Raw genomic sequence first — 26882 nt, 5'->3', positions numbered from 1 at the left:
AGCATTTTAAGTAAAAGATACTTTGCTAAAGGAAAAACTATTTTTTTCAAGTATGTCCTATGTATCTGTAACGAGTATTCTTGCCTGGAGAATCCCTATGGACAGAAGAGCTGGTGGGCCACCGTCCATAGGGTCACAAAGAATTGGACGCAATTAAAGTGACTTAGCACACACACACAACCTACCTGTATCTTTACACGCATTAACTGATATGTATTAAGTGATTTAATCTTCACAACAACGAAGAGTTAGGTATTATTATTATTACCCGTAAAGGCAGAGAGAAGTAAAGCTAGATGCTCAAAGTTACACAGCTACCAAGAGGCAGGGCTGGGATTCAAAGCCAAGAAGCCTGGTTTTACAACATATGCATGTAACTCCCAAAACAAATATAAATATATTCTGAGCCATAAATGATGAGTTAGCTATCAATTCTGAAAATAATGCCAATATATTATCAGAAAAGACTGATGACAGTATCTCAATGATGTTAAGATATCATACAGAATTTCTATGGTGAAAGTGAAAGTTGCTCAGTCGTGTCCCACTCTTTGCAACCCCATGGACTATACAGTCCATGGAATTCTCCAGGCCAGAATACTGGAGTGGGTAGCCATTCCCTTCTCCAGGGAATCTCACCAACCCAGGGAGAGATCTTAGCACAACCCATCGAACCCATGTCATCCACATCGCAGGCAGATTCTTTAACAGCTGAGCCACCAGCTTTCAAAGAACAAGAGTCCCAGTGAGCTGACAATTTAGTAATCAGGCTGGGAGAATATTCCTGGATGCTTTATAAGTAAGCCTTAAAAGACAGGGAGGTGGTTTGCTGGTTAATTTTATGTGTCAATTTAGCTGGGCCACCAATGTCCAGATGTTTGGACAAATATTCTGGGTGTGTCTATGAGGGTCTTTGGACAAAATTAACATCTCAATTGGTAAAAATGAATAAAGCAGATTGCCCTCCTTACTGTGGGCGGGCCTCATCCAATCAGTTGAATGTCTGAATAGAACAAAAAAGCTGACACTCCTGAGTGTAAAAGGGAAATCTTCCTGCCTGACTGCTTGACCTGAACACCTGTCTTCCTGCCTTCAGACTCAAACTGAAACATCAGCTCTTCTGGGTCTCAAGCCTGCCAGCTTTTGGATGGGAACTATATCATTTGTTATTGTTTGAATATTTTTTAATGAAGAAAAAAACCCCAAAAAACTCTTGGTCTCCAGCTTCCCAACTACACATCTGGGGACTTCTCAGCCTCCATAATCACAACTCCTTGTAATAAATCCTCCCTTCCTTCCCCTACCACTTCTATTACTATCAAGATATTCACAACTCCTCTGAAAGCTTATCTCTGGAAGACCGGCAATGTAGAGATGCAGAAAGAGATGACCTTGATTTTTTTGCTATGAGTGTCTGGCCTCACCACAACCACTCCCTGTGACCCAGTATATGTCACATACATCCACACCTCTTTGTCCAGACTGTCTTCCTTCTCTTGAAATGTTTCTTAGATCCTTCAGTTCCCCTTAGTCAGCGTTGGGCTGTCTCTAGCCTCTGGGGTCCTCCAGGTAGCCCTCTGGTTCCAGGCAGGTTTTGTTATTGGGGGATTAACTCCCTAGGGCTGTGAGCTACCAGAAGACAGTACACATCTTGGTAATCTTTAGTGTCCTTATGGCTTAGGGATAGCACATAAAAAGTCCTCAGGAAATGTACAATTAACCAAAATTAAACTGTATTTGCTTGATTGCATAGATCCTCTTCCTACAGAAGGCATTGACTTGACAGGAGGGAGAATATTCAGCTTTTAGAAAATGATTTGAAGGCTTTTAAATGCGCACAATTCATAGTCTTACAGTAGATTAAAACTGGAGCAGAATTACAATAGGAGCAGAAGCTCTTACAAAGAAAAAAAAAGGTACAGAAATAGCCAAGACAGCAATACTTAAATGCTGGAACCTGTTCTTCCTCAAGATTTTTATTCAATTAAAAAACATGCAGATTTTTTTTAAGAATCAAGAGATCTCACTGTAAATTAACTTAAGGTCTCTTTCTGAAGAATTATAAGTTACCAAATAAAGATACACATATGTCAAAACAAGCCTGGTCATTCCTCTTTGTGTCTGGACAAACTCTTGAGCTCAAGAAGAAAAATAAGCCAAGATTCCAGTGCCCCAGCTCACCGTCTCCCTGCAAGACCCCAACAGGTTAACATCATCCTTGTACTTTTTATAGCTCCACCCAACCACACCCTGTCCAGAAGCTGGTTCCAGGGATCTCAACAGGTCTTCTGCTGATGCAACATTCTTAGAATGCATCTGTATCTTGGGTTTATATCTAGTTGCCATCTGAAGTTGAATTATAGTGGATAGAGTCCCAGAATTTCGGTCTTGGAAAGGTCCTCAAAGGTGTCATGTCTGAACCCCTGAGGTTATGACTTAAGAAACAGACTTTTTATTGGTCATGCAGTCCATCTGGGTATAGAATCAAAGTCTAGATTTCTAGTAGAAGAGTTTTTCATTATGACATGCTGCTTTATACTCCATTGCCCATTAAAAGTGAGGGATTAGACTCTACGGCTACTGTTTTAAACTCCATCACAAATAATAGGTGGGGGACCAGATCCACAATGCTTTGTGTGTGGCTTGTTTGCATGCCCCACAGTCTAAAAGGCAAAGTATTTGAGTTATTACACGAATGACCCCAGTTCACTTCATCTGGACCACATATTAGATAAACCTTATTCATAATTGTTGCAATGATATTCTTTTATTAAAAATAACTAACTGCATCTCCTTACTCCTTGCATTTGTCACAGCTATTATTTTTAGAATTCAGCTGAATTTAGGCATTATAACTTTTCAAAATACATCTAAGCATCCTAGGACTTTTAATTTCTGTGTATTCTCAATTTAAAACCTGAAGCAAAGTTTGAAGGAGTAAATAGGCTGACTTATTTAAATCTAAATGTAAACGGCATCAACTCGGGATTAGCCTTTCTGACCAAGTGCTTTAGACTCTTTTTCGTGTTTTTATTTCAAAGCACCAGGGGATGCAATCACATAAAAAGTCATTCATAATCTTCCACTACAGTTTTTAAAAATTGTTTTCAGAGGATATTAACCAAACCCATAATCCCAAAGAGCTTTTCAAACTAGGTAGTTATTATTTCTTCTATTTAAAACTGAAAGTAGACATCCAACACCATCTGAACAGAGTAAACGATGAGCAGAAATGAGTAATATTAGGCTCCCAAAACCACTAAACATAAGAAAAATCAAAGATAGAATATGAAGTATAAATCAATCATTGGCACTGGTAGAGGAAATGGAATCTTTTTAGGGAAACCATTAGAAGAAAACCAGAAAACTGCTGCTGGGGAAGAATGGGGGCCTCATGGGATTCATGAACAGTATTGCATTGTATCCCCTGTAAAAGTGAAAATCTTATATTTCTGGGTGTTTTCTGGAGGAATATTGGATACTTTGTTTTTTTTTTTTTTTTTAAAAGAAGCTAAAAATGGAAATGTTTATAACAGGGAGTTAATGTGACATTTCTTAGAAGACTATAAATCATTATAAGACAGGGCAATATCCTCAAAATAAAATATCCAGTTTTGTATTACTTGGCTCAATGTGAGATTAAAAGTTATCTTTTTCTTTTCTTTTTTTTTTTTTGGTAATGAAAGAAATAGTTTAAGTTTGGTCAATGAAATCAAAGACTTCTGCTCTTTCATGTAGAGCAAAGCGTTTTGAAAGCTACAGCATAATGTGAAGGGTGGGAACAGGCGCTGAGCACAGCTGTCACCACTGTTCACACGCAGAGTAACGTGTAGCCAATAAAAATAGACTGAGGTGAGCTCCAAGCTTCCTAGGCATCCTCCATTCTCCAGGAACAAGGTCAGGAGACACTGGAGAGGGAGTGTGTGTTTATTTATCTTCCAGTTCCAAGGCTGACCGTGGAAATGTGAGAGGGGCTGAGGCAGTCCGCCTCCATGCCGAGCCAGACTGAATGAAACTGGCACTGTGCAAAGGGGCCTGGAAAGTGCTCACGGACCCTGAAGGGACACCTGCAGAGCACAGCCCGTCAACACCCAGAGAAAAGGAAACAACTACTGCCGGTGCTTTGAATGGATGTGCGTGACAACCTGGGAGCACACAGAGCTGAACCACGAAAGAGAGACCCCTCTTGGTTGGCTCCTGTCACTTGAACTTGAGTGGTAAACACTCTGCTGCAGATCTGAATGGCATGGAGAGGAAATATGATCTGGGCAGAGTGGAGCTTGATGACTTGGCCACTGGAGGGGGAAAGAGAGAATATCACTTCCACAAGTGCAACACTGGACCCACCACTGAGAATCTGAGCTGTGTTTAGGAACTGAATCTATACTCTCATCTTTGTCCTAGTGATACATTTATTTGGGGAAGAACTGTGTATCATGTTTCCGTTGTTAACTTTAATAACTGACATTTTCAGTAACAGTATTATGCATTTATCTTGATCCTATCCTCATAGATGCTGTCCTACACCAAGGCCCAGTGGCATGGTAGCAACTATCTCCATCTGCTGTTAACGGCATGGTTACAATGCAATGTTTGTTTGCTTTTTTAGGCAACACACCAAATTTATTAATGCAAATGTACTCTGTATTATTTTAAGTGGCACACTTAAAGTCACACTTAATGGCTCCACACTTAAGTCATGCCATTATGATTCAAAACACTTTTAACCTCTATGGGCACTTTCCAACCACATATTAAGCCATTTAGTTTTTGGAACAGCTGTAATATGGTGACTACTGTTAATCCCATTACAGACGACAAAACTAAGACACAGAGGAGTTAAGTAACCTGTCTGTGATGGATCCAATCACATGTCCCCCAGGCCTGCACAGCCTGCCTGACCCTCAGGCCTTGGCCACTGGCTTTTAATTTCACAGTTCTCATGGAAATAAAAGTCCCCAGCTCTCTGTACTGCCACCACAGTACAGTTAGAGGTGCCCTAAATCCACACCAACTGACATCGAGAGGCCCCGCCTCTCAATTACCAGAAGAGCTGGTAATGCACCTCAAGAGTTGGGTAGGTACTGCCCAGTGGAGAGGACTGGCCCATGGCAGGCCCTGTGGCCTCTTCAGAGAAGACCCTTTGGCCTAACAAGCAGCAGTGATCTGCTGCACAGCTACTACGCTTGGAAGTACACACCATGTTTTGTTCTTCCCACCTCCCTGCCGTGGTCCTTCCCCCTCACTTTGGATTCCCTGGACTTGCACTCCCGGTGTTAATATGCAAGCATTCATTATGGGCTCTCCTTTCCAGGGCACCTGGACCAAGACAGTGCCAGGTGAGTCGCCCAAGGTTAGTAAGTAACAGCTCTTAACTAATGCTACATTTCATCCTGTCTTTACTGTCTTTATTATGCTTCCATTATATTATTGAGTCATTTAGTTCTATTTTAAATGTCTATGCAGTGACATAAACAAATTTATGAAATAGTAATAAACAGAAGAATCAAGATTTTTCAATATCATGAAAATACCACTCAGACGGTAAAAGCATCTGCCTACAATGACAGAGACCTGGGTTCAATCCCTGGGTTGGGAAGATCCCCTGGAGAAGGAAATGGCAACCCACTCCAGTACTCTTGCCTTGAAAATCCCATGGACGGAGGAGCCTGGCATGGGGTCACAAAGAATCGGATAGGACTGAGTGACTTCACTTTCACTTTCATGCAAGTTTTGAGAAAATTTCATTAATCCCAAAAGAAATCCATTTTCATTATACATTATTTAAGAAAGAAAAGAATGTGTGGATAGAAGCTTAGCTATCACTCCAAATCAATCCTGGTGCACTTAGTGGAAATAACTTTTAACTAAATCATGAAAACACACTTGATCCATGACACTAGTGTCTGATATCAGAAAATCATGAGCAATGATTTCTGAGTCCATGTAGAACTCTTGTTTTTAAAATGAATTTCCAAGTAATTTCTGTATTTCTATAAAGCAAAAAGCTGTAAAACTATACCATGTCACTGAAACTCAGTGCACTTTCAAATGATTGGTTCAGAACATTCCTGTGACTTATGTTGTAGTCAAGTTTTTCTGAATCCATCGGCTAAGAGAACAACTTGAGAAGTACATTCAAACTTGCTGGCAATCCTTACCTAAGCTCACTATTTCCACATCGTATCAGCTCTCACCTCATTCACCACAGTACCTAAATCCTGCATAGACCTGGAATGAAAAGTATGAAAGTCATTTTTTGGGGGGTTGCCTCTTTTATTTCTAGTATTCCTTTTAAAGCACAGTGAACATTCTTCAGTATCTGACACATAGAGGAAAAGGTGAGACTATTTTTCACACATGTCTGGTCTGGAAGAACATGCTCTGTTCAAAACAAGAAAAATGTGAGACTCAGAAGTTCAGAACATTGAGAAGGTTCTGAGACTTGAACGACAGATGTAGAAAAAGATTAACAGAGAAGTTGTATTTAGACTGCTTAGGTGACAATTGAGTGGGATGAAAACTTTTTTAAAAAAGAGTTGAAGTCAAACAATTATTGAATAATTTTTAGATTAAAAGTGAGGGAACCAAATAAAAATACAAATAGGAAGGTACAGAATTATTAAGATGGAGATTCTCACTTCCCTATTATTATTACTCAGAAAATAACATTGAGACTAAATATAACAATGATGTTACAGGAATAGACTTCTGGTCATTAAACTCTCCTAATGGTAGGACAGGTGTTGAAATATATTTTGGTATATTCAGGGTAAACCTGACCGATTAAAAACATAAGAAGTTCAGTTTAGATATACTCCATTTTTCTTTTGAGATCATATATAATATTTTTTTTCAGGCTCCAGCCAGAGAGTTTCTATTTTCTGAATGAAAACATACTGACATTTTAAAGAACTGGATTAAATCTTTCAAGTCACTGAGTGTAAATCTGTCCATTAGGAATGGAAACAAAGCTCTGGATCTTTCACTTTAAGGAACTTAAAAAGTTACTCAATCCATTTGTTTTATAAAAAGGAGAAGAATTTCTGAATTTTCTTTGAGATTTCAAATACTATATAGGTATATTTATTTTTATATTATCTTCTTTGATATTTAACCCATGATCCCATGTAGCTCTCCCTGCTGACTTATCATATGTTATGAAGATTATGACATAATTTCCCTTGCTTTAGCTTAAGACTTCATGCATAAGATGTGCCCATCCCAAGGCATATTCATTACATGTATTTATAGAGTTTTCTTATTGTCTTCATGTTTACAGTAGTTCTAACTATCCCCCTAGGTTATATTCCCACTCCCATTTGAATTTTGTTTTTTTTTTTATGGTAGCATTCTCCCAAATAGTTCATCCTCCCTTTGGACAACATCCTTCTTATAGCATGATACAGTGCCAGAAACATGTCTAACCCGAAACAGGAAGTCTTGTTGCTGGAAATTCCAAGTCTGCTTCCACTCAAAGCCTTATTTATACTGCATGGTGAGGAGAGACTGGTTTCCCTTGTTTTACTTTCTGAATGGCACCATATGATGCTCTTTTGCTGAAAAATTGCAAGACAGTCAGCACATGGACAGTCACACAAGACAGTCAGGGGTGCACCATCTAGCATGGTCTTGCTGTTACAGTAAATGTAATGGTAATCAACACAGTCCCAGACAAAAATGTGGTACTCACTCATTCAATCATTCAACAAGTGCTCCTTTTGCACCCGCTGTGTGCCAGGCCCCGTTCACAGTGACAGCAGCTAACACCTACTTTATACTCACTGTGTGCTAGGTGCACACATGCATTCACTCACTGAATCCTTCCAACAACTCTGTGAGGCAGGGAGTATTCACGTCCTTTGACCAAAAAGGAAACTGAGCCTTAAAGAATTAGGTCACTTGGAAGGGGTAGAGCAGAGGCTCAATTCCAGGTCTGTTTGAGGACAGAAAAATACTTACTAGTACTAGTACTAGAAGAGGATCAATCAACATGAAACTTTCTGGTAACCCAATGTGAGTATAAAATTAATGAATATCAAAACCAATTCAACAACTACCAGGACAGCAGACTTCATTATTTCAATGACAATACTCACTTAATGACAATGGAATACTTTATTCCATAGTCAATTCTAATGGGATCAGAACAGTTACTAGAGGCAGAAAGTGTATTAGGAAGATTACATGCATGTTAAGTCACTTCTAAACTCCGAGAGTTGGTGATGGACAGGGAGGCCTGGCATGCTGCAGTCCATGGGGTTGCAAAGAGTAGGACATGACTGAGCGACTGAACTGAACTGAAGTCACTTCAGTCGTGTCCAACTCTTTGCAATCCTATGAATGTAGCCCACCAGGCTCCTCTGCCCACGGGATTCTCCAGGCATGAATACTGGAATGGGTTGCCATTTCCTTCTCCAGGGAATCTTCCCAACCCAGGGATCAAAACTGTGTCTCTTACAGCTCCTGCATTGGTATTGACAGGCAGGTTCTTTATGTAGGCTGCAGTTCATGGGGTCGCAAAGAGTCAGACACAGCTGAGCAACTTCACTTTCACTTTTCACTTTCATGCATTGGAGACAGAAATGACAATCCATTCCAGTGTTCTTGCCTGGAGAATCCCAGAAACAGCGGAGCCTGGTGAGCTGCCGTCTATGGGGTCGCACAGAGTCGGACACGACTGAAGCGACTTAGCAGCAGCAGCAGCAGCGCCACCTGGGAAGCCCCACAGAATTGAATAATTCAGAGCAGGGTTCGAAACTCAGGTTTGCCACTCAATATCTGCGAATAGATCCAACCAGTCCATCCTAAAGGAAATCAGTCCTGGGTGTTCATTGGAAGGACTGATGTTGAAGCTGAAACTCCAATACTTTGGCCACCTCATGCAAAGAGCTGACTCATTGGAAAAGACCCTGATGATGGGAAAGACTGAGGGCAGGAGGAGAAGGGGATGGCGGTGGATGAGATGCTTGAATGGCATCACTGACTCAATGGACATGGGTTTGGGTGGACTCCAGGAGTTGGTGATGGACAGGGAGGCCTGGCGTGCTGCGATTCATGGGGTCGCAAAGAGTCAGACACGACTGAGTGACTGAACTGAATTGAACTGAGCTGTAAATGTAGGAAGGCATAGCCTCTGTGAGCTTCAGTGGCCGTGTCACAGGATTGTTGTGAAGACCAGAACTGCTAGGGGAAATGCCTGGTACAACATCCATGACTAACTGATTCTCAAAGTTAGTCCCTTACCTTTCTGTTCACTGCTAGACTAAGCCAGACTGAGTATACTAAACTGGTCTTTCTTCTCCTCCACTTTCAATGCTCCATAAGGTTTTCAAGACAAATTCCAATTACTTAGTTCAAAACACAAGGTCCTTCATGATATGAACAGTGATGTCACTTATTTATGGATGGTGCCCAACTCTAAATGGCCAGTGCCAGTGCCATGCCAGTGTTAAATGTTTTTAACACCACTCCCGTCTACATCTCTTGTCACTACTGACATACGACCAGCAAACTCCCACCTCTGTTCCTCCCACTCATTCCCTCTGCCTGGAATACCTTTCCATCTCCCAGTCCATGTGAGTTCTTGTCCTATTTTCTAGTAATAAGATGGTCACTGAATTGATAGGCCAACTTGGAACACTTCTAAAAGTGAGGGACATACTAAAACTAATTATGATTGAACAGCAGGCATAAATGTGATTCTCTCAGACAAGAAGCATCTTCCCACCAGAAGGTAAGCCTTCCCTAAAGCCACTTATGATCTAGGGTCCCTTCTCTGTGCCTCAGTAAGTTCACTACAGCATCATGTGCTTACTGCAGGCTGTATCTCATTGTGTGGGCACTGTTCTATGCTACCTGACTCCTATATCAGACTATGAACTATTAGAGGGCAGGGACATTCCTATTTACTTTTCTATCCCCAGTACTTAACACTTGTCAAGCACACAGAATTTACTAAGTTAACACTAAACAAATGATTTAAAAAAATTCAGTGCAATGTTGTGAGAAGTGAAAGCATTTTAGGTATCTCACCATTCTGCTATTCTGCAGTAATATTTATTCCATGTGCTTTCATTTCCAAATCAATTTCTATCCATGAAAATAACTGATCCTCCAGGGGCACTGGAAAAAAGCTTTTGTAAACCAGACCACATTTCAGTTTTCCATCTCTTCCTGTTTTATAGGGACTGAATTTTTTTTTCAGTCACTCTAGTTTGGTTAGCGTGAAAAGAAGTTCATTTTATGAGCACTTAGCTAACAGAGAAAACTTTCATGGTACCAAACTGCCCAGTTCCGGTAAGCAGGCTGTGCCCATGCTGTTCCAGATCAAGCTAGTTTATTTTTTCATGCTGACGTCAAGCTGCTGATGAACATTTTGCTCTCTGCATCTCCAAATCTATGAAAAGATTAGTCGCTCAGTTGTGCCCCACTCTTTGTGATCCCATGAACTTCAGCCCACCAGGCTCCTCTGTCCATGGGATTTTCCAGGCAAGGATACTGGAGTGGTTTACCATTTCCTTCTCCAGGGGATTTTCCTGACCCGGGACTGAATCTGGGTCTCCTGCACTGCAGGCAGAGTCTTTATCCACTCACCTACTAGGGAAGCCCTAATCTATACCAGTGAGCTAATGAAAAGCTGACTGGACTGGCAGACAGAGTGCAGTTCATTCCTCCCTTTTACCATGTGGTTTTTGAGTAATTGGAGTCTCTTGTTCCCTTGCAGGTACGGCAGAATAGGGGCAGAATTTAGAAGAGATTCCACCATGAACTGGATTTGAAATAAGAAGAATCAGATGGAAGTCTTGGTTATGACACTTCCTAGCAGACTCTTCAGGGGAATGAGAGTAAGAATTACACTTTCTTTGTGCAATTATTTCAGATTGGGAAAGCATTTGTAAATTTAAAGCACTAAACATACAATCCCTGTGCTACCGTCTGGAAATTACAGAACTTCCCCTCTCATGGCAAGTTCATGTGATTGCTTTCATCATTTACTGGAAAGATCAATAGGCAGAAAGAGTGCAGAATCACGATAAATATGCCCTAAATTAACTTATGAAAAGGTCTTTAATATGGAAGATGATATGCAGACATTATTTTTACCACTATATAAGGAAGGGCAGAGTCCTACCTTAAATATTAGGTAAAAGAGAAGCAAAGGAGTGTAAAACAGTAAATAATAGTGTAATTACCAAATACATGAAGACTTTGTAGAGCATCATGTGTATGTATGTGCAAGTATACATGCACACACATGTTTTTTATATAATGTACATATTTATTTATTGTATCTGCATACAGAATATTTTTCACATGAAATGTTATTTGGTTTTTATTTATTTTAGGCTACATAAGGGAGATGCTATTATGGTAAAATATATCAAAAACTGCTATACAAAACTGCAGGAGAAACTATCTGAAAATGCAAAGCATTACTGAATTGTTCTCTTAATTCATAGAGAAAATATTACCCAGTCATAGTAAGCTATATCATATCATATTCACTAAAATTGCTTCAGGCAGATTTATTGTCATAAAATGAAAATTTCAGGCAGTTTTTTGCATAAAAATACGTTATACTTAAATATTAAATATATAATAGTATGATATAAGATGCTATAGATTTCCTATAGCATCTTATTTTCCATAGCTTATTAGCTTCATACATTTAATTATCCATAAGATAACAACTGCTTGTATTTTATGGAACTGCTGCTGCTAGAACAATTTCTGCTCTAGTCCAACAACTGCATAACCCAGTTAGATATTTAATCTGTTTCACTAATCAGTTAATGTTCTTTATAATGCTCACATCAAAGAAATTATGTAATCTCTACTACTCTGTAACCTTTAATTTCACTTTCTGTAAGAAGCATTACATTATTAATATCTTTTGCACATTTCATACTTGCTATGAAAAATTCTGGCATAATATATTTTTATAACCATTAAGTAAATTAATATTAATGCTAGATTAAGTAGTTTCAGGATTTTTTGTTTGAAATGCCTTCTTAATAGTTCTGAGCAGAATGTACATATTTTATATTAATATATATGTAATGAGTCTTGTCTCTAAGAAATCCTTCAATGTTACTTGAGACATTAAACTTGAAACAAATAATTTAAACATATACTGAAATAAGACTAGGATGGAAAATAAACATTACAGCAAATCAAATTATTTAACAGATTTTAATTTTAAAGCAGAATGATGCTGCTTTTTCTTCAGAGGTAACCCAACTTTCCTCAGAAAGTTTAATTATAGTGCCTACTCCCCATTCCACATAATTTAGGCAACAAAGCTCTTTGGACACATGACAGGAAAATATCCAATATCTAATATTTAAAATCCGTATTTTACAATATCCTTATAGCATACCATTTTTGGGCAGTGAAACTGCATTTGTAATAATCCATTTATATCAGTGATTCTAAAACCTAATGGGGTTTCTCAAAAAATGTACACTCAAACCTGTATGTAAAATTTTAAACCTGTACTTTTTTTTTAAACAGGAGAAAAACAAATTTAATTACTTATGTATATATGTATAGGACCTCCACAAAGATATGAGACTCAAAGGCAGTCAATGGAGACTTACACACCACCCAGAGCTAAGAAAAGTGATATGGATCTAGGGCTTGAAAGGGGAAAAAGGCAATTCATAGGAAGAGAAGAAGGGCAAACATCTGGTCCATAAAAGTTAAACTGTACTTTTTAAAAACAGTGTATTTTCACTCTGATTCTTGAAAAAGGCTTGTGGATGTGCATTTTTAGGAAACCCAATAAGACCCCATGCTTTTTATCCATTAGCAGTTACTGTTTTCAGTCAAATGTTCTTTAAGGTGAGAGGCTGATTTAATGAATGGTTTCCATAATGATGGGCTGGGAAGACCAACCCCACGTCCAAGGAGTGGTGGCTGCGCGGGCGCAGGAGGGCCTAGAGGAGCTATCCCACGTTGAAGGTCAGGAAGGGCGGTGGTGAGAAGATACCCATTGTCCAAGGTAAGGAGCAATGGCTGTGCTTTGCTGGAGCAGCCGTGAAGAGATACCCCACGCCCAAGGTAAGAGAAACCCAAGTAAGATGGTAGGTGTTGCAAGAGGGCATCAGAGGGCAGACACACTGAAACCCTACTCACAGGAAAATAGTCAATCTAATCACACTAGGACCACAGCCTTGTCTAACTCAATGAAATTAAGCCATGCCCGTGGGGCAACCCAAGACGGGCGGGTCATGGTGGAGAGATCTGACAGAATGTGGTCCACTGGAGAAGGGAATGGCAAACCACTTCAGTATTCTTGCCTTGAGAACCCCATGAACAGTATGAAAAGGCAAAATGATAGGATACTGAAAGAGGAACTCTCCAGGTCAGTAGGTACCCAATATGCTACTGGAGATCAGTGGAGAAATAACTCCAGAAAGAATGAAGGGATGGAGCCAAAGCAAAAAGAATACCCAGCTGTGGATGTGACTGGTGATATAAGCAAGGTCCAATGCTGTAAAGACCAATACTGCATAGGAACCTGGGATGTCAGGTCCATGAATCAAGGCAAATTGGAAGTGCTCAAACAAGAGATGGCAAGAGTGAATGTCGACTTTCTAGGAATCAGCTAACTAAAATGGACTGGAATGGGTGAATTTAACTCAGATGACCATTATATCTACTGCAGACAGGAATCCCTCAGAAGAAATGGAGTGGCCATCATGGTCAACAAGAGTCCAAAATGCAATACTTGGATGCAATCTCAAAAATGACAGAATGATCTCTGTTCATTTCCAAGGCAAACCATTCAATATCACAGTAATCCAAGTCTATGCCCCAACCACACCCAACCAGTAACACTGAAGAAGCTAAAGTTGAACAGTTCTATGAAGACCTACAAGACCTTTTATAACTAACACCCAAAAAAGATGTCCTTTTCATTATAGGGGACTGGAATGCAAAAGTAGGAAGTCAAGAAACACCTGGAGTAACAGGCAAATTTGGCCTTGGAATACGGAATGAAGCAGGGCAAAGACTAATAGAGTTTTGCCAAGACAACGCACTGGTCATAGCAAACACCCTCTTCCAACAACACAAGAGAAGACTCTACACATGGACATCACCAGATGGTCAACACCGAAATCAGACTGATTATATTCTTTGCAGCCAAAGATGGAGAAGCTCTATACAGTCAACAAAAACGAGACCAGGAGCTGACTGTGGCTCAGATCATGAACTCCTTATTACCAAATTCAGACTTAAATTGAAGAAAGTAGGGAAAACCACTAGACCATTCAGGTATGACCTAAATCAAATCCCTTATGATTATACAGTGGAAGTGAGAAATAGCTTTAAGGGCCTAGATCTGATAGATAGAGTGCCTGATGAACTATGGACTGAGGTTCGTGACATTGTACAGCAGACAGGGATCAAGACCATCCCCATGGAAAAGAAATGCAAAGAAGCAAAATGGCTGTCTGGGGAGGGCTTACAAATAGCTGTGAAAAGAAGAGAAGCGAAAAGCAAAGGAGAAAAGGAAAGATATAAGCATCTGAATGCAGAGTTCCAAAGAATAGCAAGAAGCGATAAGAAAGCCTTCTTCAGCGATCAATGCAAAGAAATAGAGGAAAACAACAGAATGGGAAAGACTAGAGATCTCTTCAAGAAACTTAGAGATACCAAGGGAACATTTCATGCAAAGATGGGCTCGATAAAGGACAGAAATGGTATGGACCTAACAGAAGCAGAAGATATTAAGAAGAGGTGGCAAGAATACACAGAAGAACTGTACAAAAAAGATCTTCACATCCCAGATTATCATAATGGTGTGATCACTGACCTAGAGCCAGACATCCTGGAATGTGAAGTCAAGTGGGCCTTAGAAAGCATCACTACGAACAAAGCTAGTGGAGGTGATGGAATTCCAGTTGAGCTATTTCAAATCCTCAAAGATGATGCTGTCAAAGTGCAGCACTCAATATGCCAGCAAATTTGGAATACTCAGCAGTGGCCACAAGACTGGAAACGGTCAGTTTTCATTCCGATCCCAAAAAAAGGAAATGCCAAAGAATGCTCAAACTACCGCACAATTGTACTCATCTCACATGCTAGTAAAGTAATGCTCAAAATTCTCCAAGCCAGGCTTCAGCAATGCATGAACCGTGAACTTCCAGATGTTCAAGCTGGTTTTAGAAAAGGCAGAGGAACCAGAGATCAAATTGCCAACATCTGCTGGATCATGGAAAGAGCAAGAGAGTTCCAGAAAAACATCTATTTCTGCTTTATTGACTATGCCAAAGCCTTTGACTGTGTGGATCACAATAAACTGTGGGAAATTCTGAAAGAGATGGGAATACCAGACCACTTGACCTGCCTCTTGAGAAACCTGTATGCAGGTCAAGAAGCAACAGTTAGAACTGGACATGGAACAACAGACTGGTTCCAAATAGGAAAAGGAGTATGTCAAGCCTGTATACTGTCACCCTGCTTATTTAACTTATTTGCAGAGTACATCATGAGAAATGCTGGACTGGAAGAAGCACAAGCTGGAATCAAGATTGCTGGGAGAAATATCAATAATCTCAGATATGCAGATGACACCACCCTTATGGCAGAAAGTGAAGAGGAACTAAAAAGCCTCTTGATGAAAGTGAAAGTGGAGAGTGAAAAAGTTGGCTTAAAGCTCAACATTCAGAAAACGAAGATCCTGGCATCCGGTCCCATCACTTCATGGCAAATAGATGGGGAAACAGTGGAAACAGTGTAAGACTTTATTTTGGGGGGCTCCAAAATCACTGCAGATGGTGACTGCAGCCATGAAATTAAAAGACGCTTACTCCTTTGAAGGAAAGTTATGTCCAAACTAGATAGCATATTGAAAAGCAGAGACATTACTTTGCCAACAAAGGTCCATCTAGTCAAGACTTTGGTTTTTCCTGTGGTCATATATGGATGTGAGAGTTGGACTGTGAAGAAGGCTGAGGGCTGAAGAATTGATGCTTTTGAACTGTGGTGTTGGAGAAGACTCTTGAGAGTCCCTTGGACTGCAAGGAGATCCAACCAGTCCATTCTGAAGGAGATCAGCCCTGGGTGTTCTTTGGAAGGAATGATGCTAAAGCTGAAACTCCAGTACTTTGGCCACCTCACGCGAAGAGTTGAGTCATTGGAAAAGACTCTGATGCTGGGTGGGACTGGGGGCAGGAGGAGAAGGGGACGACAGAGGATGAGATGGCTGGATGGCATCACTGATTCGATGGACGTGAGTCTGAGTGAACTCCGGGAGTTGGTGATGGACAGGGAGGCCTGGCATGCTGCGATTCATGGGGTCGCAAAGAGTCGGACACGACTGAGCGACAGAACTTTGAACTTCTCCATAATGACAACGACATCAACCATATAGTTTGGCAATTCCATTATTTAGATGGTTATTTGACATTTCTTCGGATATTTTTGTATTCAACATTTGTTTTGATTTTGTTTTTACAATTGCTTGGTTCATTCTATTTAATAATATGATAGATACACAGTGAATGGGGGGTAGTTCCTAACTGGGGGCAATTCTGTCCCCGTTTTTTTACTGTTATGACTGAGGGTTGCTACTGAGGGTTGCAGAGAGGGACCAGGGATACCTCTGAACCTCCTGCCATGCACAGGACAGCCCATGGAAGAGAACTATCCAGCCCCATTGTCAACTGTACTGCTCTCGAGAACCCTGGTTTACCCTGGTTGAGTTTGAAGCTTTGGTTCTTTTCATGGTAAACTGGACATGAGAAATAAGATTCACTACAAAATGACTCATTAAAAGTAACAAAGGTAACTCAAATCCTAAATCAATTTACAAGTCTTAAAAATAATCATTTAGATATGGTCTAAACTCCATGAATTAGTGATGGACAGGGAAGCCTGGCATGCTGTAGTCCATGGGGTCGCAAAGAGTCAGACTGAGTGACTGAACTGATTGAAAGAGTTTGTACGATACAATATAATTGCCCAACTCGTACAGGGCTGACAGCAATATTCCAGGCACTTTGGGTATGGTGTTCAAAACAAGAGTTAAAGAGCCCTCATCATTCCATGCTTACAATTCAATTACTGCAAAATAAACATATGCCATATTACTTAAATTCTGGAGCTATAATTACTGTAAGTAACTACAGAATAACAAAAATAAATTCTTCAAACTACACATTAAAACTTCCACTTGTCATGAATCTAAAACCAAGAAAAATTACTGATTTGTTACTTAGAATTCTGTTTATCTCTTCATGCACGAAACTAATTATTTGCTTGCAAAATGTTGCATCTTCATTAAAACCATTAATATTCTGAGTAAATGGCAGTACTCGTTTTATAAATGAAAATGGAATTTCAACACTGTGTTTCATGCAGTTCTTAGGACAATGAATATTCCCACATGATGTTATCTGTCTAAAAGGGGCAGTTCTCTATACTAACCCAAAGCAGTTATATCTAATTCATAGTATTCATTATTTTTCAAGCATTCTTCCTGGATATCAAGTAGGCATATATAGTATTCTTTGAGATATATGTACATAATATGTGCATATAATATTGTTGGCAGAGTGTAGATGCAATTTGCCAAACCCTGTCTTCCCCAAATACTGTTATATTTTAAAACAATATAAAGCCACCTCTTCAATTTTTCTAAGAAAGGAGAGTCCATGACCAGGTTATCTTCTTAAAAAGAAAGAGCAAATAATCTAAAATTAGTTAATAAGTCCTCCTAACTTTGTAAGTACTCCATATATTTTAGGCAGTATGTTTACCTCCCAAACATGACTTAATTAGTTACTACAGTTATGAGTTTTGATCACTTGATGTGGTGTTAGGCATTGAGGGAGGTGTCTCAGGGATGTTCAGAGCAGTTACGGGAAGTCAGTGCGGGATTTTAGATGGCTCCACGCAATTCCAAAGAAGATGATCAGTGGATGTGCAGTGGACAACTGGAGTCAGAAAGGACAACCCAGGGCTACTCTGGTTTGAGTGGAATCAGAAGACAGAGCAGGTCAGAATCAGAAGTGTTCAGGGAAAACATCTACATTAGGCAAAACTCTGGGAGGAGTTGGTCTGGCTCCCTCATCTTAAAATGGTAAACACTCTGCTGCTGGGGCCCATCTAGCAGACTGGTTCAGTAACTTTAATGAAGAAGGCAAGGAATATATATGCAAAGTGCTCTGATAATCTTAAGAGGAAATAAACTACCTGTATGTTTATAAATATTTATTGCTATTGCATCCCAGATAGAAAAGTATACATTAATAGTCTTGCTTTTTTAAAAACAGTATATTGTTAGCTTTTAAAATGAATAAACTTTGCTTTTTAGAGCAGTTTTAAGTTCCCAGAAAAATTGAGTAAAAAGCACACGGTATTCGCCCAGAGACCGACCCCACACCTGCACAGCTTCCCCCATTTTTGATATCCCCCACCACAGCGGTACATTTGTTACAGTTGTTGAACCTACACTGACACATCATTATCCCCCAAAGTCCACAATTTACATTAAGGGTTCATGCTTGGTGTTGTACATTCTATAATTTTGGACAAGTGCACAATGATATGTATCCACCACTACAGGATTACACAGAAAAAGAGCTATATTGATTCCTTTTTGTTCAGCATTTTTTGTCTGTACAATTGGAGTTAGGATTCTTTTTAGCCAGTACTGCCTCTATCTACCTCCAAAAAGTACTGTTGATAAAAATAAACACCCTAGTCTAAGCTTCTACTGGTAGTCCTTAGTACACTAAGAATGAGTTGAATTTTTCTTAAATTAACGTTAAGGAGGAGTTATGGAAAATGATATGCCTATTTAATGCTCTGCTCATTTGACATAGTATCTTTCCAGAAATATCTCTAAGTAGATTCAGGATTTTTCATGGATTAAAATGTCAGTAGTTGATTTCGCAAAGAGGCAAATACCACAATTAGACTTCTACTGTCTCATATTCAAACTGAATTTCTGGGAACATTTCCAACTAGCCCCAACAGTCTTTCTAGGTTAGTGACCGGGAATGTTGCAACTGACTAAATTTATACCATTTGAGCAAAAACTTCCGTTTGTGTTTCAGGCTATGTTGATACAGAAAAAGTAGAGAATTGGCAATTATCCTGTTAATTTGATGAACGTGGACAGCCATACCAGCTATTTCAAACCACCAAACAAAATTTTTTTGTCTCAATGATCTACTCTGTTAACCAGATAACTGCCAAGACTCCAACTTCATTCTGTTCTGTATAAAATTACAATTTCTTAGCATCTCTGATATCAGCTACTTAAGGGAAATGTATGGATAAATGTATTGGATGGAAACGTATGGATATTTTTGCATTGAAGCTGTATTTCTCACTTCATACTGATAAAGTATCATGGAACACAGAAAGAACACAGACAGTTATGGCTTTTTTTAAATGCTGCATCTCAAATGCTGCTGCTGCTGCTGCTAAGTCACTTTAGTCGTGTCCGACTCTGTGCGATCCCAGAGACGGCAGCCCACCAGGCTTCCCCGTCCCTGGGATTCTCCAGGCAAGAACACTGGATAGTCAGTATTAAAAGTATATTAAAAAAGCAATATGATATCATGGCTACAATCAATGGCTTTGGAACCAGCATGCTTGAATTCACATGCTGGTTCTGCCTTTGACTATATATGTGACCAATGGCTCAGTTTTTCTATCTGTAATATGGGACATGAGAGCGCCTACCTTATGGATCACTGTGAAGATCAAATGAGTCAGTTCAAATAAAGTGCTTAAAATAGAGCTCAGATCATGGTAGGCACTGAATAAATGTAACTATTATCCTTATCGTAATCTCATCATTAAGATTGGTTAACCGATTAAGGATCTCTCAGGGATGATAAAAATGTCCTAAAACTGGACAACTTGGTAAATTTAATAAAAATCATTGAATTGTCCATTTAGCACAGGTGAATTTCATCATAAGTAAAAGGCACCTCAATAAAACTGTTAAAAAATGAGGCAAAATAAAGATTGTCCAGACTTATTAACGCAATACCATTAGGTTACTGAGCTATAAAGGCTGAGATAAAGAACTGAGAAGCATGGGGGAGAAGGGAAGAGTGAAATGCGAGGGACCTAGAGCCTGCCCCCTCTCTTCTCTCCTGTTGTGTGAACTGTTTCTTACTACAGCGGTACAGCAGCTCATGGCTTGCCTGCTGTGCACTGATTCTCAGCATGACCTCCCAGAAACCACTCTCCAGCACTGAGAGGTAACTTTGAAAAGGCCTAAGAATTACTTCTCTGCTTAGAATGTGTCTTGAGTCTACTCCTAAACTTTCCATTTCCGGCAACCCTGTTCCTTAAAATCGAGAACAAATGAACTATACTAAGTCAAATATTTTCTCACTTTCATTATCTCACTGACTTATGATTTTAAAAATCTGTTCACTGATTCAGTCCTTAATTCAGTGTTTATTACTCTACTTCTTCTATGCTCTAAGCATATTCCTGGAAGGTAGAGGGAGAAAAAGACCAAGATAGTGTGGTTCCTGCCCTCAAGCATCTCATAGTTGTTAATGTGGTTTAATAAATCTGTATACGCCCCCTCTTAAATCTAAACACTGTTTTCCCAGTTAAAAAAAAATCTTGAACATTCTTTGAAGCACCTTTCATTTCCAATGCAGATAATCCTTCTCTCTCATCTCACAGGTCAAGAGGTAGAGATCAGAACTGGTTCCTTCCAGAACATCACTCCACTGCCATTTCTAACTTGTTCTCTTCTGGACTCTACATCATCTCTGATCCCGCATTTTTTGTCTTAATTGTTTTCATCTGCCATTTCCTAGGATGTTTCTACTTCCCTTCCCTTTGTTTTAATTACCTTTGCTGGCTTCAATATCTCTGTTGCTGATCTCTTCAAAGTTACCTTCATTTTTTGATTGCTGTTATTCCAGTTTTAATGAATGACTAAACCTCAGCTTCCTGTAGGCACTGGAGCAATGTGGATTTGTCATCATAATGCTCAGTATGCTCCATCAGAATGCTCTGTATGGATACTGAGTTATCAAATTCCTCGTTCTGACTAGAATTTCTTCCTCTTCTACTTCTTTCACTTTTTAAACTTCTATCTACTCTTCCAATTACCTTTAATAACTCTGCCTCCTTCTAATCTTGATTTCATTGACTCCAAGAAGACGTAGACTAGATTTCAGAGCTGGCCATTTCAATGAAGCTCTATTACTCCATTTTTTTGATGCCTTTGACTCTTTCCCCCTTTACCTGTCTTATACTTCCCCAATCCTGCAGTAATGCCACTACCTTGCTTTCCTAGTCAATCATGGAACTGAACTGATTGATTAAATTATGCAGTTGTGTTTTCCAATCTTACCTCCACGTTAATTAGCTCAGCTTTTTTCTGAGCAGAGAGAATCATATTCTAAGCTGGTGCTACAGCTGCCATGGAAAACCAATATGGCAGTTCCTCAAAAACTAGGCATAGAATTACCTATGTGTGTGTGCGCTCAGTTGCTCAGTTGTGTTTGACTCTTTGAAATTCCATGGACTGGGACACACCAGGCTCCTCTGTCCATGGAATTTTCCAGGCAAGAATATTGGAATGGGTTGCCATTTCCTTCTCCATAGAATAACCATATGATCTAGCAATTCCATGTCTAGGTACATATTCAAAGAATTGAAAGCAGGAATTGGAATAGATATTTATATACCCATGTTCAAAGCAGCGTTATTCATAATGGTGAAAGCAAACGAAGTGTCACCAACAGATGAATAGGTTAACAAAATGCAGTACATACATACTATGGAATACTATCCAACAGTGGAAAGGACAGAAATTCTGACATATGCAACATGGATAAACCTTAAGGACATTAAGTGATATATGCTAATAACAGAAAAACAAACTGCATGATTCCACTTATATTTGGTATGTAAGGTAACCAAACTCACAGAAATGAAAGTAGAATCGTGTCTGCCAGGTCCTGCGGGAAGGCAGACATCCCCCACCCTTGGCACTTTACCGGGAATAGACATGACCGAAGTATGCAAGGAGACCTCCCATTTTTAAAACATCCGTTTCTTCTGTTTGTGAGGAAGTGGGAATCTGAGAGCACAAAGGTCACCTAATGACTCATCAGTACTTATAAATCTTGTAAGGAACCTTGTATCCTCACAGTTGATCTATAATTTAAGCGCTCTGATTACTGTTCAAATACTAATCCTTATAATAATAAACGCTTATGGTCCAGCGTCAGTGCACTTCAATAAGCTCATATTCACTACTTCTCTTAAACACAGCACTTCAGTGTCATCACTTAAGTTTACTGAAGGAGAAACACAGGACCAGAGAGGACACTTAAGGGAAGCACCAGTGGTTCTGCTAATCAGAGGACATGCTATAAAAGAGCCAGGAAATCTTCATGGTGCTCAGGGCTGGGCTCTGGTGTCTCAACCATGTATCCATGAAAACTACCATTCGATTCAGAAAGAGAAGATAGATTCCCAGTACCCAATCTCAGTTACTCGTCTGCAATTTCACTGCTTGCAACTGAAACCACAGGAAAGCAAGTGAGACTATAGTCTGGCATTTGGTTGCACAGTTCAAAATAACCTGAAGCAGTGAAGTCAGAAACTGATTTAATGAAAGTGTTTTACGCTTTTCTTAAAAAAAAAAAAAAAAAAGGCACAAAGAGGAATCTGAATTATGTATTCCATTTTATTTCTTACTGTTCAACACAGACACTGTCATGTGTATCTAATGCCTTTTAGGAACACAAAGTAAAAGCGATGTCACGTATTATGATCCAGCAGGTAATTCAGCGATTCAGGATTAGCCAAGAGATTTATCAAGCGGTCTCCAAGGGAAGAGAGTTCAAGTTCGGGCTCATCAATAATACATAAATAAATTGAACAATTAGGTACGAAGTGGCTATCTTGTCAGTCGACTTATTAGCCGAAAAATGATACACTCACTCGCTGCCTTGAGTACAGAAAGAGAAGACATCTTAAGACAGAAGAAGAGCTGAATAAAAAAGAGAGAAGGGCATAGTGCTACCTAACCTCCCACAGCCTTGAGGCTTCCCTCCTGTGTCACCCTGCTGTGAAGGCAGGCCTGGGTGTTAACGTGGAAAGGTGAATGAAGCACTGCTTGGGAGCTTGACTCTGAATTTCATGGCCTCTTTAAGCAGCCTACAGCTTGATGTCAACAGGTCTGCATGTGTTTTGGGGAAACTAGACAGGCTGGACATGGAACAACAGACTGGTTCCAAATAGGAAAAGGAGTACGTCAAGCCTCTATATTGTCACCCTGCTTATTTAACTTATATGCAGAGTACATCATGAGAAACGCTGGGCTGGAGAAAGCACAAGCTGGAATCAAGATTGCTGGGAGAGATATCAATAACCTCAGATATGCAGATTATACCACCCTTATGGCAGAAAGTGAAGAAGAACTAAAGAGCTTCTTAATGAAAGTGAAAGAGGAGAGTGAAAAAGTTGGCTTAAAGCTCAACATTCAGAAAACGAAGACCATGGCACCCGGTCCCATCACTTCATTGCAAATAGATGGGGAAACAGTGGAAACAGTGAGAGACTTTATTTTGGGGGGCTCCAAAATCACTGCAGATGGTGATTGTAGCCATGAAATTAAAAGACGCTTACTTCTTGGAAGGAAACTTATGACCAACCTAGATAGCATATTAAAAGACAGAGACATTACTTTGCCAACAAAGGTCAGTCTAGTCAAGGCTATGGTTTTTCCAGGAGTCATGTATGGATGTGAGAGTTGGACTATAAAGAAAGCTGAGTGCAGAAGAATTGATGCTTTTGAACTGTGGTGTTGGAGAAGGCTTGTGAGAGTTCCTTGGACTGCAAGGAGATCCAACCAGTCCATCCTAAAGGAGATCAGTCCTGAATACTCATTGGAAGGACTGATGTTGAAGCTGAAACTCCAATACTTTGGCCACCTGATGCAAAGAGCTGACTCATTTGAAAAGACCCTGATGCTGGGAAAGATTGAGGGCAGGAGGAGATGGGGACAAAAGAGGATGAGATGGCTGGATGGCATCACTGACTTGATGGACATGCTTTTGGGTAGACTCCAACAGTTGGTGATGGACAGGGACGCGTGGCGTGCTGTGGTTTGGGGTTGCAAAGAGTCAAACACGACTGAGCGACTGAACTGAACTGAACTGAGATAGGCTGGAAGTCCAGAAAAGGTTCACTTTCTGTGGGGCTTAGGTTCTCAGGTGTGCCCCAAAGCAGAAATTGGGGATTGTTAAATGACTCTAGAAAAGCCCATATTCTGCCTCCTCTATATCACGGACAGCATAAGGTTCAATTTTGACACTGCATTATAAACTACTGAAATGTGAAAAAGTAAAAAACAATTAATTGATGATTAATTGATGTACTAATTCTGGAATTAAGATCCAGTTCTGAGTCAGTGCTAAGTTAAATGATAGGTACAGTCAGAATTATACTCAATGGCTAAGCCTCTATCTTGGTACCCAATGAAATAGTTGGCTTGTTTTTAGAAACTGTGGGGTCCTTTGGCAAGTATCATTAGTCAGAGAGATCTTAGTCAGCTCAGTGCCAGGCTCATATTATCAGAGGCACTGGAAGTGAGGCTGGCAGAAGTGAGGTTAGCAGAAAGGATGGCAAATCCACACCCCTTCAGACACACATACTATGGATGGTTGCCCACTCCCAAGGGCTAGTGGAGACTTCTGCTCTGTAACTGAAGCTCTCTCTATTTTAAAGATATGTGAATGAGGGCTCAGAGAAAATAAACTGGCCCAAATCACACTTGTTGACAGTAATGCAGGAATCCCAACCCAGGTCTTCTGAACCCCCAGGGCTTAGATGGGTTTACTATGCTATGCAGTTTCATTAAAAACAGCAGGTAGATGCAAAGTTTAGATGAAGAGACACTGTCTGAAAGGCATACATTGTATGAACAGTGATCTGGAACTTAAAATGATGAACTAAAGCGTCCACTTCATCATTGCAAAACTGAAATGAGACAACTATAAAGAAATGTCGTTGTTGTTCTTTAGTTGCTAGGTCATGTCTGACTCTAGTGACTCCATGGACTGTAGCCTGCTAGGCTCTTCTGTTCACGGGATTTCCCAGGCAAACATACTGGAGTGGGTTGCCATTTCCTTCTCCAGGGGATCTTTCCAACCCAGGGGTCAAACCTGTGTCTCCTGCATTGCAAGCAGATTCTTTACCGCTGAGGACTGGGGAAGCCTATAAAGAAATTAAGACAATTATAAAAACCCAAAGAGAATGAGTCAAAAACTACCAAAGAAAAGGTTTTAGGAATAAAGGCAGATTTCAAATAATGAATTTACTCATCTCATTCAGGGGTCCATAAACTAAGGCCATGGGCCAAATCTGCCCAGCCACCTGTTTTTATAAATAAAATTTTATAGGAAAACAGCCATACTCATTTATTGACATATAGCTATGGCTGCTATTGTAATACAAAACTGTGACACAGACTGCCTTGCAAAGTCAAAAATATTTACTATCAGGTCATTTACAGAAAAAATATGCCAACCCATGAACTAAGTCATGATGAAACCAGGGCAGATTTAAAGGTGTTAGTAACTAGTCATATTTGTTAATCCACATGAGTAATTCTCAAACCATGTCTCACACATTCTTTTGTATGTTAAGAATTGTTGATATTATGTGAAAATGAGTTCAATAAACCAACAAGTTTGGGAAAGGCTGGAAAAATTATTTTTTCAAAAAGGCCATATGCACTATGAATTTCCAAGTTACTGTCATGGGTGTAATTTTATGCAGTACTCTCTCAAACTCATTTGACCAGCAGTGTACACCTAGAGCCAGTAGTCTCAGTGACCCCTTGGCTGATTCTCTACTACAACTGTGAGACCTGGAAGAAGTAAAAGAGGGTACAACTGCCAAGACTGGAAGGAAGTTACTTATTTCCTTACTGGCTCACCAGGTTCTTTATATGTAAGAGAGAAATAATCAAATTGTTCTCTGAGAGTGAAGCAGAGTTCAAACCACTATTACAAAGCCTTGGAAAATACAGACTATTTTTGCTAAGCTTAGTGCATTACAGTATGAAGTGCCCTTCTCAGCATAAACTAGCATCTCCTGAGAGAGCCAATGGGTAATGAGATGCAGGATAGCCACAAGAGAAGGAAGTGTCCCTCTACATGATGACACACCCAGTATTTGTGTGTGTGTGTTTAGCAGCTTTGCACATTTTGCCTCAAGTGTTTTGTTCCCACTAACTATGAGCTAAATGTCTACTTGAGTAATTGTTTCTCCTTTGGTGTTAACAAAAGAACATATGCTATTTCACTTGCATCTCATTAAGCCCTTCAAATATTAGAGCTGTAGGAGACTTGGTCTGTCTGCAGAAAAAAAGTAAGTGTATGCTCCGTAGCTGTATTTGATAACCTGTTACTTATTAATACAAACTATTTCCAAATGAAATGTTCTATGACCACTCTTCCTTTTGAACTCAGAAGGTGTGAACATGTTATGGTTGGAGGACTCATAACCAAAGCCCCACTCAGGACACCAACCTCTTTGACCCCAGTCCAAGGAGACAGGTTGGCCTGTAGGTGCCCTCTCCACATCTCGTGACAACCACACCAACTTGATCCAGAACTAGGGGGGAGAGGTGTCCACAAGTGCCCATGGTTCTAACCTAGTCAGCCCTCGTGCAGAGATTACTGCCCCCGCCCCGCCCCGCCCTGTCCCAAGTTCCTTTACAGACTACCTCTTTTAACTATTATTAATATGTCCATTTCTCAGATGGGAAAACTAAGGCACAGATCAGGTAAAGAACCAGACTATGACTACACAGCTAGCAAGATGTAGTGCTGGGTATGAACTAGAGAGGTTCAGGTCTAGAG

At 39.9% G+C, this 26882-nt stretch overlaps 1 protein-coding gene across 4 annotated transcripts in view; it reads right to left on the bottom strand.

Annotated features, from left to right (window-relative positions):
- TOX (thymocyte selection associated high mobility group box) overlaps positions 1–26882 on the bottom strand; it is a 311030-nt gene that overhangs the window by 167952 nt on the left and 116196 nt on the right. The window lies entirely within an intron of this gene.

This window comes from Bos grunniens, chromosome 14, assembly GCF_055505025.1.
Source record: "Bos grunniens cultivar Pamir isolate PY7600 chromosome 14, Bosgru_T2T1.0, whole genome shotgun sequence".
Taxonomy (NCBI): domain Eukaryota; kingdom Metazoa; phylum Chordata; class Mammalia; order Artiodactyla; family Bovidae; genus Bos; species Bos grunniens.
Note: the sequence above shows the minus strand (reverse complement) of the source record. Positions and strands in the feature narration are given on the sequence as shown.